Source organism: Leptonychotes weddellii, chromosome 11 (genome assembly GCF_054177405.1).
Source record: "Leptonychotes weddellii isolate Sample4059 chromosome 11, ASM5417740v2, whole genome shotgun sequence".
NCBI classification, from domain to species: Eukaryota; Metazoa; Chordata; class Mammalia; order Carnivora; family Phocidae; genus Leptonychotes; species Leptonychotes weddellii.
This window is the reverse complement of record NC_138379.1, coordinates 87,763,489-87,778,734: the sequence shown is the minus strand read 5'-3', so window position 1 is coordinate 87,778,734 and position 15,246 is coordinate 87,763,489.

The following is a 15,246-nucleotide window of genomic DNA, read 5'->3' as shown; positions in this document are numbered from 1 at the left end:
GGTGGTGGGTATTAAGGAGGGCACATTCTGCATGGAGCACTGGGTGTTATGCACAAACAATGAATCATGGAACACTTCATCTAAAACTAATGATGTAATGTATGGGGATTAACATAAGAATAAAAAAAAAAAAAGAAATAGAATGTCACCAAAGGTATGCCTTGTGAGTACATAGGAGAGCTTAGTCAGTACTGCATAGTAGAGTGCTGTTCAGACAAGCCATGGTACAAAAGGCAAGAGAATCCTGCAATAACTGAGTGCTGTTACTAGATATCCTCAGATATTATTGTGATGTGGTATTCATAACAGCCAATTTAGTGAATGTTTACCATGTGCTATAAACTTACATATATCACCTCATATTCTCCTTAAAATTGCCTCCTGATGATTCTCCCCATTTAATCAAACCAGGCTTAAATGATTTTCCAGTTCCCACAAGTGACAAGTGGCAGAGCTGAGATTCAAAGCCTCTAGTCTAACTTCAAAGCCCATGAGACTCATTGTATTGTAATGTTTGCTGGCCATGGCACTGTTCAGGTCTGTTGCCAAATAACCTAAAATTCAAAACTGTAGTATAAATAAAACAAATATGAGAAACACTATTTCCAGCCCTGTGAGACTATAAGCTGTTTCTTCAACCTGCATTGCACTTTCGTGTCTGTACCTAAAATGCTCTTCCCCATTTGCCTTCAAGTCCCAGCTCAAATGCCAGTGTCTCTGGGCCAGGCAGGCGACCTAGAGACTAGCAGAATGAACAGCTTCCTGCTGCGTGCCCCTCCAGCAAGTCACCTCCATCTTTCTCGTAGGATTCATCCCAGTCTCTGGCCTGTGTTAGGTGCCAGTGTGCATCTTTCTGCCTTTCCTGCCAGATTACAGGCACCATGTGTAGTGGGCTCCAGAGACAGAGCGAGTCTGGAAGTCTAACTCTGCCACTTAACTATTTGCCTCACCTTGAACAACCTCTTTAACTCTGTGAGGCTCAGCTTCCTCAGATGTAAAAGGAGGAATGTAAAAAAAAACTTGACAAAGTTGATGTAAGTTACGTGCAGTCCCTAGCCACAGTTTGCCTTCAACAAACGTAAATTCTCTTCTCCTCTATGAGGAGGGAGATCATTTCTTATTGCTTAAGCCCAGTGCCTTTCTTGTTATTGGAACTCAATACATATTTGTGGATTGAATAAATAAATGCATAATTGAATGAATTAATGAGAGAACATATGCTCTATACAATGATATTTCCATTTTGTTTTGCCTTTCCCACATGTATCCATCTGGCAAATTTTTCTAGGCTGATAATTTTTGCAAGAATACTCCCCAAAGCTAATCTGTTTGCAAGTCTGCTTGAGGAGCATGTTAGCACATCACTTCTCTTCTCAGTTTTGCTTTTATCTCTTTTGTCTCTATGTGGTGAGAGGAACTGTGACTCCCTGTAACTATGAAAATGTAGAGTCAATTTTTGGACGCTACTGTTTTTCTAGGTCTGTAGCACTCTACCTGCCCTACTGCCCTCACCATTCTATAATTTTTAGCTTGAATGGCAGAAAATAAGTGGCAGTGGGAGGTTCTTTTTAGCTAATAAAAAATTTACAATGCTCTATTCAATTTCAGAGAATCTTCTACATATTTTGAGCACAGACATTGATAAGTAAATACCTAGTATGATTTTCATCTTAAAATGGGAAAAAGTATTTCCCATCAATTCTCCTAAAGGTTTTTCTTCTACTTTTTCTTAAAACTGATGAAAAATCTAAAAATTTCTTTTCCATTAGTCTTAAAAGTACCTTCATAAAAGCTTTTTCTCCCAATTGATACTGATTTTTTTGGTTGTTGAACTTTTTTTTAAACTGTAATGTTATCCTCCATTTTGGAATATATTCCAGGTATACATTATAAATGCTTTTGGTTAGTGGACAAAATGCTATTAATCACATCTACTATTTGTTTGATGGATATCCATGGCAGAAAATCAAAAACAGTTGAGTCTGTCAAGATTAAATGGCTTATTCTGTCTATAAAGGAAACCTTATAGCACTGTACTAGACTATTATCCTTCCTTTGAGAGTTCTAAAGTAGTCTGAAAACATTAAATGAGTAGTCAGCTAATTTTTTGAAATCATAAAACTAATTTGCTTTTTAGTTTTGCCACCTTTAAGAAAGCTCTTTAGCTGATTATCTCTTTATGAAAAGAATTATAAATAATTCATTTGCTGGGAGAAGGAAGAAGAGATCCGAGCAGTATTTTAAGGCATATATATAGATGGCATATTGGAAATATTCATCTGGAATCAAAGTTCTGACATGAGTGCATACAGACTAAAGATTTTTACAAGAAATTATGCAATCTACAGAACAACATGCCTGATATACTCTTTGTTGGGAATGGGATTTTAATCCATCCTATCACACAGCCTGGGCAACCAAGATTGACCATAGTGTAAGTCTTCCTCAAAAGTGAGCTTGCTATATGGCTCTTCCATGAACCAGAAGCAAGTCATGCTATGGGAAGATGCTTGAAGGAGAATCTAAGAAGCTTCACAAACTTTTAGTTACTGAATTATGAAACAAAATGAAAGCAGAAAACTTTAATGTTATCCTCCATTATCCTACACTTCCAAAGTAATAAGAGGGATACTTAAACTCATTATAAGTCAGTTTCATAGAGCCAAACCAAAGATGTAGGAAATTTCCTCAGTGTCATTGCCAGGACGCTCAGATAAAAGAAAATCCTCTTCGGTGTCAAATTGATCAGAATTGGCTTCCCAGACAAACCTAGATTTTCTCAGTAACAGTGTTATCTAGCATTTTTTTAAGTTTTGCTATGCTCTAATGCAGTATTAACAAAGTTCCTTTTCCTCCATAAAGTAAATACCATCAGGAAATGGTAGGTTTCTTCTTCACCAACAAAAGCTAGTCATTTAAATTCCTGTTGTTCCTAATTTGCCAAAGAATTCAAGTGGAAGAATCATAAAAATAGTGTGTGCATTCACAGTAACAAGCAAATATTTTGGTGGCAAATGATAATTAGATTACATAAATATGAATTATTCTTTTATGTTATCTATAGTACACTTTGTTTTCAAACATTATTCAAACTCAGGAAACATTTTCAGTTGACAGATGAGGTTCTCCTCTTAATCTTCTTTGTAACTTCTACAATCCATGAAAATGTACTTGGGGAAAGGGATCAAATAGATGAGATTTGGGATCATGTAGGTGAATTCATTGCCCAAGACAGACCCAGCCCCAGAGCCGGACAGGACCATGTCCCTACAGCATCTTTTCCTCTTTTTTTCCAGAGATCTATGTACTTTATCTTCTATATATGTTCACCTTAAGAACAGAATAAAAACATTTTAAATCCTAAGATACAACTGGTCAAGAACCCATACTAATGATCTCCTTGTAAAACATGATTAAATGAAACCATTGAACGCAGAATGAAGCCCAAAAGGATTATATACGTTTTAAAATAAATGACAAGACAATGGTGGAAATATGGTCTACAGGTCACAGAACAGTCATAGTGAGCATTGTATGTTCTCTGAAGGAATTGATACCAGGAAAGACAAGAGAGAGAAATGTAAAGTCATGGTTCTAGTATATGTTATACAATGTTTGTCCAAAGCAGCTGAAAACTTTGCAGCCTTAAAAAGAGATGCAAGCAAGTTGAGGATCAAAGCTGAAGAGGCAATGCTAAGCTCAGGCAAGAAGGGCCAAGCAAAGCCATATAGTAAAATAAATAATGAGGCAAAAGTTAGAGAGTCTGATTTGGAAGAATTGGGCAAGATTTATTCAACAAATATTTATTGAGTACCTCTACACACCTGGCCCTGTGCTGGCACTAGAGTCCAATGGTGGAGTCCAACATGGTTTAAAGATGTGAACTCCATCCTTATTTGAAACTTGCTGTCTAATCAGGGAGAGAGATATTTGTGAAAGAATTATATGTGATGTTAGGACAACATTTAATAGGGCAGTATTAATCCAATCAAGGGAACAGGAAGGATTTCTGCAAAGACAAGCTGAGATTTAAGGAGGAGTGGGCATTAATGAGGCCAGAAGAAGGGGTGGAGGGAGGAGTGGGAGAGCATTCCAGACAGCAGAGGCAGCTTTGCAAAGGTCCTATGCTTCAAAAGCCGTAGGGCATTTCAGAAGCTGAATGGCCAGCAAGGTAATGCAAAGGTTCACATCAGATTTATTTGGAAAGGTCAGGAGACTATAATAATATGGAGAACAGTTTCCATTAAAATATGTATGATGGAGCCAAGAATGGATAGCAAGGGGCCAGAGCAGAAGGGGGCAAGCCTGATTGGAGGCCGTTGCAATCTTCCAGCTGGGAGGTGATGGTAAGGTTGGATTAGGAAAAGTGGATTCAAGAGAGAATTAGGAAGTCAAATAACTAAGGCTTAAACTATATATTGGATATGAAAGGTGAGGCCGAGCAAGCTATCAAAGATAACTCCTAGTACTCTGGATTGCAAATGGGTGCCATTGTCTTACACAAGGGACACTGGATAGATAAAGGCCGGGTGTTGCACTGGTATTTTCTTTTGTTTTGTTTTGTTGGAGAGCAGAAGGTTACAAACTGAGCTGAGACTTAACAAGCTTGAGGTGCCTGGGAGATAAGCAGGAGGAACTGTCCGATTGGCCTGAAACTCAGGGAAGTAGGGCCTGGGATGAGATTGGGAGTGATCTGATGGGGAGTCCCCCACCCCCTCCTTCTTACAGCCTAATGGCAGGACAGGAAAACACGCACCTGAAAAGAGCACGTGGTCAGTGCCATTAACCCATTTATCTTATCTATGTGCATCAATATGATGAAAACCCTAAGACTCAGTAGACACTTGTTTGTGGAGGACAAGCCTTGGTAATTAGACTGAATCATCAATAATATATCATTCAATCATATATATTCGATTGAATTGTGAAATGAAATATTCATTTTATGCTCCTATTTTCCTCATTAAAATTCAAAACTCACTTATTGCTTTTTAAAAAATAAGTGCCTTTTAAAGCAACATTAATCTGTTTAGAAATCACTTTTACTTTCACGCATTTATTTTGTGCGAATGTTTTAAAACAAGCTACACTCTTCAGGTAATTATTATTGGTTTCCATTAAAAGATGTGTACAGAACTAAGAAAAAATATGTAGCAGAACCAAGAAAAAATATATTTTTTATTCTTCACAATGGATAAGTTAATATTTTATTGAAACCTACGTTTAAAAAAAATTGAGTTGATTCCCTCTTACATAATGACCGATATGTTTTCCTCATTTTAGTAAGCTGTCATTTTTAAATGAAATTATGTATGTCAGAGCTGGGACTTGAGCCAGGATCAAGCAATTTCCAGGAGGTATGGAAAGGTGCTTAGATACGCATCTTTTTCCTGCCAGTCAGCATTCTTTCTCCAGTCAATAATCCTTTGACATCCTCCATCCACTCTTATAGATTGCTGCTGTTAGGTTTACCTCCTAAAACTCATGCTGGAGAAAGCCTTTTCACTGATTATTCAGGCTATCTTTTAAGGTATACAGTAGATCATTCGAGATCCAACAGTTCTGTATCTTACTGTATAGTAGGTATAAATTTACTATATGGAAATTGTAGCATCTACATAGCAGATTTCAGTTAATAGGCACAGGGAATGGTAGTAAAGTTATAGAGGAAATTCATCGTTGAAGCATTATCAAAATCAGCAAGCTGGCAGGTACATACTGCCTTTTGGAATCAAGCCCAGATGTGAGACTTTATATTGATGATACATAGTTTTACCTAAAGCCAATGATCATTCTCACCTTCCTCAAGATGGCACTTGTAACGTGGAAGAATGCAGCCTGCTGAGGACGACATCTGTAGACTAAGAACTGAAATTCCCTAGTGCTCCTCTTGGACTCCCAACCATAGGCATAGAATGAAAAAATTAAATTTAGGAGCCTCAAGAAAAAAAAATCAAATAATGTTCCTAACCTCTGTTAAACCATGGAGCCTTGGCTCTGCCTAGATGATATTACAAATTTGGAACGTAATTCCCATTGAATAGTTAATTTTAATCAAAAATCCTATCATAAATATTTACTTTATATTAAATAAGATCTTAGAAAGCTCAAAAGTACTACTATTGGGGTGCCTGGGTGGCTCAGTTAAGCATCCAACTCTTGGTCTCAGCTCAGGTCTTGATCTCAGGGTTGTGAGTTTAAGCCTCACATTGGGCTCCATGCTGGCATAGAGCCTACTTAAAAAAAAATACTACTATAATTCAACTCTTCTTTATGCTTTAACACACTTTTTGCAAAGTGCTACATGATATCATAAAATAAACTTTGTTGAAAGCTGACCTCAATCTCCCTACTCTCTATTCCCATAGCACTAATTTTCTGCTAGAATATAAATTTCTCTGAGAGTAGACTATACTTGTCTTATTCACCATGGTTAATCCTAATCATTAATTCTTCATTTTCAAAAGAAAGATTGAATGAAGAAACCAAAAAAAAAGAGGAAAAAGAGAAAGAAACCATCTGTTACTATCTGTGTGGTGTGTGCGTGTAAGTGTTCCAAAATCTTTAGGATGTGTTTGAAGGGGTCTAGCAAAAGAAGCATAAGATATGGAGTCAAACAAACAGTACTAGGAATGAGTCTGAATCCTTGGTCCTTCCAGTTACTAGTTAAGTGACCCTGAGAAGAGTGGTTAATTTTTATGTGGTTGAGCTCTTTCTATCTGTAAAGCAGTGATAATAATAATAATACCCACTTCGCTGTGTCATGAGGATTGAGTAATCCCTCTCACAAGGCCTGTCATCCAGCAGTTACTCCATGAAAGTTTTATCTTCTCTGTTCCCTTTCTGTTTTCCTTTAACTCATAATTGAAAGATAAAATTGTAGTGGGTATAAAATAAGCTGTAGTATTAAATGAAATGCTTTGATAAAGGGATAAAAGGATGATGACATAGATTATGAAATGTTGTAGACTCTCATTAAAAGATGATGAGTAGATCACAAAAGGCACCATCTCCCAGATTTCCACATCCTGATTGAAAGACACAATCAAGATTGGTTTGCCCGTAGTGTTAAGGAGACTTTCATAATATTTCCCCATAATCCTATCTTTATTTATCACCTGCAAAAATAAAAAATTAAAATTAAAAAATATATATATATCACTGAAAATATATTTTGAAATTTCAACTATGGAGCAAAAATGTGTGGGCAGAGTTAGTTAACCCTTGCAGGTAAATAAAAGGTACTTAAATTTATCATAATGCCTCTCTCTCTGCAAGTCATGATGAAGTTCTGGATCAGTGGTTCCCAACCAGAACCCTATCAGAAATCAGCTGGGAAAGGACTATTTTTCAACTCTACAGACTCTTTGCAACAGTTCCTAGAAACCTAGAAAAAGACTAGTATAGAAGCCAAGGCACTATTAGAGGTGGTGAATAACAACAGCAATTTGACCCAATTCAGTCCAAGGCAAAGCCAACTGATGAGCTAAATGGTGGTTAAAATTAAAGTCACCTTTAAAATTAAAATAATGAATATGACCCTAAACTAATAAGCGACATAGGTTTGGTTTGCTTGTTTATTTTGTTTTTGCGTTTTAGATGGATAAGCCTGTGTGTTATTTATTGAATCAGTTTGCTAAGTTATTTCTCCCTAGAAAATTGTCCATCTCATCTATATTTCTAAATCTATTGGCATAAAGAATTCAGTGTTTTTTAATCATCTTTTTAATCTCTGTCATAGCTCTAGTTATTACTCCATTTCTAATCATTTGTATTTTTTCTTAATAATTATGCCAAAGGGTTATCTATTTTAATAGTCTTCAAAAAACCAACACTCAGCTTTATTATTCTCCATCATATTTTTGGCTTCTATGGTACTAGTTATTGATTTTTATTACTTTTTCCTTCAATATTGGATTTGTTCTTATTTTCCTTCTACCTTCCTTCTTTTTTCAGTTTGGTCCTTAATTTTCCATTTTATCTCTAATGTAAGTATTCACAACTATAAATATCCCTCAAAATACTATTTTAGCTGCATCTCACAAGCCATATAGTATTTTCATTATTATTCCATTTTTAAGTGTTTGTAAATTTTCTACTTTGATTTCTAATTTGTCCCAAGAATTATTCAGAAGTATGCTTTTTAATTTCCAAGTGTATCAAGTCTTCTTAAGACATCTGGTTTTTTTTAATTTCTAAATTATACTGCAGTCAGAAACATAGTCTCTGTTTTCTACTAAACCAAGTTTAAACAGAGTCATCTTTATGTCAAGGTTCTCAGATATGATGCCATCCAACTATCCTACCCTTTATACTCCTGTTCCCCAAAACACATATCTTGTCCCAGGCAAGCCAGGCTTATCATCATCTTTAAGCCTCTTTCAGCTCATTCCTATTTCCGTGTCTCCATTTATTTTTAACTGGACTGTTATCTTCTTTCTGTCACTGTGCACGCTCTTTGTGTATTTTGGAGCTCCTTTAATGTTCTTCTGAACTTTCTACAGGTTTTAAAATTATAAACTTATGTTAAGATTTATATCAGCAGTGAATGTATTTAAATATTATTTTATATGCATTTTTTCATTTTCTGATGTTTGTGCCATGACCGTATATTGCATTTATATTCAATGGAAAGAATAAAGAATTTTTTTCAATTTCCACGTGAATTAATATATTTCCTCCAGTATTTTTTTGGTCTGTTTTCTTCATGGTTTTTTCCTTTTAGACCATCTGCTCCTCTCATTATATAATAATAATATTTTGAGAATTAATTACATAGCACATATACTATAAGTCCTTTACTCCCATTCTTATTTAATCCTCAGAACAACTCTGAGAAGTACCGTAATTACCCTTGTTTAATACCTGAGGAAGTTGAGGTTGAAACATGTAAGTGAATTTTTCAAAGTCACATAGCTAAACTACAGTAAAGATAGTTTGAATCTGGGTCTCTCTGACAATGAACCAAGGTGATTAACTACTATACCATACTAGTTCCAAGAATTTCTAGATTATCTGAGTATTGGGATGGTTGCTAGGTGACTAGGCAAAGACTTCGTTTTGAAATCACTCCAATACTCTTCTAAGATAGTCTTAGGATTAAATTCAGTAGTTCAGCTTATACTGTGGTATTCAAGAGAAAATTTCTTTTGGTAACGTAGATAAGTAATCAGAGGAATAGACACATATACTATTTCTGATTAATGTTTCACTCAAAAAATTTCAGTCATAAGCCAAAGAAGAAATGGATTTTTCATATGAGAACCAGGTCCTGTGAAGAAAGGGTCTTTCTTTCAAAGTCTGGTGTTTATTAAGAGTTTCTTTAATAACTGAAAATTACCTAGGGAGAACATTTCTAATACACTGGGGAATCTGTGGACAGAGGAATTTGCACTGCGTTATCAAGGGCAAATAATCTCTTGGGCATCCCTCCTTGTCTCCCCCTTTCCTCCACCCCACTCCATTCATCAGCTCACCTGCAGGCCAGGGGTGGAGTCATCAGATCTTCCACGACTGTCCGCAGGGGGTGGCCAACATATCCTTCTCCTCTTTTTCTCACTCTTCCACATTTTGAAAGCATTGGAAGAAAAATTTTCTCTGATAATAATAATACCTACCATTTATTAAATATTTACCATACACCATGCACTATGTTAAGCAGTGTTTGCATGATCTCCAGTTTTCACAACAACCTTCCTTAGAAATGAGAAATCCAAATCTCAGAAAGTGGCTCTTTGATTTACTCTGAATCATAAACCTCTAACCTGTGGGTTAGAGATTACAGTTGGAGGGAAGAAAGGAGGAACCAGGAGGGATAGTGAAGCTATTACTTGCCATTAATCATACAGCAGAATTGAGATTCAACACAGATCTGTACCTCTGAAGCAAATAATACATTATATGTTAAAAAAAAAAAAAGAAGAAGAAGAAGATAGCAGGAGGGGAAGAATGAAAGGGGGGGAAATTGGAGGGGGAGATGAACCATGAGAGACAGTGGACTCTGAGAAACAAACTGAGGGTTTTAGAGGGGAGGGGGTGGGGGGATGGGTTAGCCTGGTGATGGGTATTAAGGAGGGCATGTTCTGCATGGAGCACTGGGTGTTATGCGCAAACAATGAATCATGGAACACTACATCTAAAAGTAATGATGTAATGTATGGTGATTAACATAAACAATAAAAAATTAAAAAAAAAAAAAAAAGAAACCAACCTTGAAAACCTACATTGAAAACATCCCAGGTCCTTATCTACAGACATTATTTTAGTCAGTTCCTAGCAAGTAGACAGGTATTATGAAACTTAGCTTAGTATTTGCAAGCACCCTGGATTCTTTTTCTTTCAATAATTGTGGTATATGAGGCTCAAAATTCAAGTCAAAAGTAGAAATCCTGTCCCAAAATAAAAATATCATAGGCTTATAAAAGGCAAGATTCATATGACATGAACAAAGGAGGCAAACCAAGGTACAGGTGTACCTGCCCCAGCAGCTGATTCCTCCTGCCCTGCACAGGCTCCTCCTCCCAGGTGTCTCTGTGGAGCATGCCCGAGGTTGGTAGCTTCTCCTGCGGGCACCTGGGCTGAGGACTCCTTCTGAGGAACTACTCAGCCATGCAGCTGCCTCCTCGGCTTTGTACACCCTGTTTCCGCTGCCTCAAAAGCTTTTATCCCCATCCTTTCTCTATTGCAATCTGGTGACTACTACTTGCAGGAACAAGGTTGTCACCTCTGGGACGTCTTTGAGTCTCCCCGTAGATCCATACCCACCCTAGTCTGAATTAAGCGTCTCTTTTCAGGTCTCTGATCGCACCCTCTACTACCCGCATCGTAGCACTCTTGAAAGTACTCTCTGCAATGACCTTGTAGGCAGGAACTGCGTTGTTCAGCCCCTAGCACAGTCATGTTACATCATAGGTGCTCTTTATGGATTAAAATGTGTCTCCCCTTAAAAAGGATACGTTGAAGTCCCAATCCCCAATACCTCAGGATGTGACCTTATTTGGAAACTGAGTCACTGTAGATGGAATTAGCTAAGGTAATTATTAATGGAGCAGTGTGGGGTGTCCTTATTAGACAGCCACGAGAAGACAGAGACACACAGAGAAAGCAACGTGCCTAAGCAGGCAGAATTTGGAGTTACACAGTTGCAACAGGGAGTGACAGATTGCCAGCAATCACCAGAGGCCAGGCGGAGGCAAGGGAGGATTCCCCTACACGTCTCAGGGGGAGCATGGCCCAGCGTACACCTTGATCTTAGACTTCTAGCATCCAGAATTGTGAGACAATAAATATCCACTGTTTTAAACCAGCCAATTTATGATTGCCCTAGGAAAACAGTGCCGTGCTCAATAAATTTGAATGGATGGATGACTTTGAATTTTTACCTATGACAGATCTGTGTCTCTTCTGTTATTTCTTGTTTCTAGCCTTGATCTAACAGAGTTTCTTTCATTTTATTTGGCCACTTGAAGGTACAAATTTTATTTGTCTGATTCTCAGGTTTTTCTTTTGTTCTCAAATGTTGTAGATGCAATTTTCTGCCTGGATGTCTCCAAAACTGACATAACTGGATTTTATGAAAGAATTTTTGTACCTATATTTGCCTCTTTTTCATAGTCTATATCTTGATAAATCTTCATGCCTACACTAAATTAGTTTTTTACACTTAGGAAAGCAGAGGAGAGACGAGAGAATGAGATTCCATATGTGAGCTCCTAAGAGCCATCTTGTCATGGACTTAGGCTGTGGCGTGCTGTTTGAGTTTGCTGATCTTACTATTTAATGGCAATTTAGTGGGGTGGACAGTAGCTGGGGCTTTGTTGTCAAACAGAGCTGGGATCAACCACAGTTCTGCCACTTCCTGGCTTGGGTACGTTTTTTTAACCTCAGTTTCCTCCTTTGTAAAATGGGTAATACTAGTGTCAAACTTCTGAGTTATTACAAGAAAATAATGGCATAATGTACATAAAGTTCTTAGCATAGTTCATGTAGTAAAGTCTTACTAAAAGTTATTATTAGATTATTAGATGGGCACCAAAAACACCCTCCCACTGAGTATCAAAATCACATTTTGTAAAGCAGCGTCCTTTGGAATCAACTGTGTTACAAATGGAAAGTATAAATCTATCATAGAAAACACATATTTTAAAATTCTACCAAAGAATACCAGAAGGGAAATGCAAAAAAAAAAAACAAAAACAAAAACTACCCTTTACAGGCAAAAGCTTGATTATTGAGTCAAAAAACTCACCCACTTTTATTTTTTCCCTTTAAACAGGCTAAAAGGAGAGATGAGATTCTCCAACTCTTAAGAAAACAAAGAGAAGAGAGGATCTCGGTGAGACTGAGAGGCATTCAAATCAATCTAACCGGTGGCGGGGGCAGGGGAAGAGACTATGGCAAATTCTCAGAGGTTTTATGGATTGTCCCCATAAACCTAAACACTCATAGTCCAGAGCCTTCTATCTACAGGGTACAGACATCAGGCAGTTTGGTCATCCTTGAGAAACCAAAAAATTCTCCAGAGTGTGCTGCTCTATTAGGATAGAAATGAGGTGGTGGTGTTAGCAGGTTTGTCCCCCGTATGATAAAGCTCTAGGATAGTCACACGGCTGAGCTACCACAGTGCTCATCCTTGTTTTACAATGATTGATCTTGCTGAAATCATACAAAAACAAATGCTAAATGAAGAGAAACATAATAAAAATAGTAAAACAAATAATAGCACCCTATAAACTTTCAGATGTACAAACACCTGGTCTCTTGAATGAACCCCAAATATGCTTCATCTGGAACATTTCTAATCCCAGTGTCTCCAGATTGAAGAAGCTAGTCTGTATAAACTCTGTGATAATTTGACCTTAGGTGTTTTGTTTTGTTTTTCAAGTAAGGAAATGTCAGTCAGTGCAAGAAGTAAAAATTGTGCTTTTTGAGTTTGTTTTGTTTTGTTTTTAGAAAGAAGTGGTTTCCCTTCCTTATAAGCCAAAGGCCAAAGTACACAAATCAAAGTAAGTTTACTTCTGTCAAATATGTTCTTACCTTTCTAGTTCCCCCCATAGAGAAGCACTGTTTTTGGTACTTCCTTTGCCTCCTACCCTCAAATGTTCTAAAAACCCACCCACTGTAGTCACAGATTTCTTGCCTTGAATAAACCTTCTCCTCAGCCACATTAAAGCCTGTGTGCCCACTTGCATCTCTGTGCAGCAGGCCAGCATAAAATGGTCAAACAGGACAGCAGATCAAGCCTGAATCTTTGCACATATTCCCTTCCCCCACTCTCCTGTTCTTGGCGTATTCACCTGCCCACTTGGCCTCTCAACTCCCCCCGCCCTCCCCCTCCTCCCTACACCTAGCTCCCTCATCTGTAGTAACTCAGCAGGTCTTTTAGATTACCAGCTCCGATACCACCAAAGGCATCCCTAAGGTTGCTAAATCTAGGTTCATGTAGCAAGGGCGGTAGCCTCACAGCAAGGGGTTAATAGCCTTATCCCTGGAAAAATGTTAGAGCAGGAGAAGGCATCGGTCTGAAGAGTTTAAAGGAACAACCTAACACCAGTTAATTATTAAAGAAGCCCTAACCAAAAAAAAAAACAAAAAAAACAAAACACAACTCTCCATTTTCTGTATTATGACTGAAAACCAATGTGGCTAACTCAACATTAGTTTGACAAATATATATTTGCATGCTGTATTCAGGGAAGAACAGTTAGCAAGAGAATTTAGATTCTGCTCTCACTGGTATTGAGGTTGACTCCCTTTAATGTTATCGAAGTAATATTCTTAAAAAATATGTCCACAGTAATTTTAAAAAGCTTTGAAAGAATGAAAAGATCATTTAATCACCTGGCTGTGTTGTCTACATAATACTCAGCAGTTTAATTTCTTGCTTTTTAGTCAGATGATTTGAATCAGATTCTAACGGTAGAGCAAAACTAGTCGATGGAAAGATGCATTTATCTGATTCAAATAATGGGTGAAGACTGGTAAGCCTGGGTGCTTTAGGTTTCTGGGCATATTTTTATAGGAATGCTCAGAACATTCCTGGTACCACCCCTGTTGATTCACCTAAGAGTAAAACATTATTTCACAGCTTGAATGGATAATTCTTTAGGTGCTTGCCTAATTCCTTTTGTATTCAACTTGCTCATTTTCCCTCCTCTGCCCTGAAGCCTTAGATTTCATTCCATTTCACTGGGACATCTTCCTTCTCTGAGCTTCTTACAAAGTTACCATCTGTACCATTCTTTCGGCAAATATCCGTATGCTACTCTGCAGCCATATTTTATAATTACTCAACTCATTAACTCTTACATTATTTAACTCTTCGTGTATTTTTTTTTTTTTTGAGAGAGAGAGAGAGAGCTCACGAGTGGGGGGGCGGGGGGGGATGGCAGAGAGGGAGAGAGAGAGTCTTAAGCAGGCTCCATGTTCAGCACATAGCCCAACACAGGGCTCAGTCTCACCACCCTGAGATCATGACCTGAGCCAAAATCAAGAGTCAGACACTTAACCAACTGAGCCACCCAGGTGGCCCTCATGTATTTTTGACCTATCAACTATATTGCAAGCTCAGTGAGAAATTGAGTCACCCAAAGTGCCTAGTACACTAACTACATGTAGGAATTCAGAAAATATCGGTAACAAAATATTTTAGTTCAAAAAGATCATGTAGGGGCACGTGGGTGGCTCAGTTGGTTAAGCGATTGCCTTCGGCTCAGGTCATGATCCTGGAGTCCCTGGATCAAGTCCCGCATCGGGCTCCCTGCTCTGTAGGGATTCTGCTTCTCCCTCTGACCCTCTCCCCTCTCGTGTGCTCTCTCTCATTCTCTCTCTCTCAAATAAATAAATAAAATCTTAAAAAAAAAGATCATGTAGTTCAGTATTAGTTAATTTAGGTGATGCTTTTATACTATACATGATAAACATTTTTAAATTTTTGAAATATTTTATACAGAATTGTAAAATACTCAACTTTTGCCCTCTTTTTCCTCCCTCCATACTTCCTTGTTTGCCCAACACCCCTTGCACACAGAGATACATGCCTTTACCATCCTCTTCCAACAGATCTTAGGATAATCCAAGTCCACTTTTGTCAGAAAGAACTAGAAATAGAAAGTGTGTTCATAGTAAGGTTTTAGTATCAATATATTTATAGATTCATTATTCCTGTCCACCAAAGGAATACTTGCATTTTAAAAGAGGTCTGACTAGAAGGAAAGAAGGACCAATAGCTATTCCAAAGAAATCAAT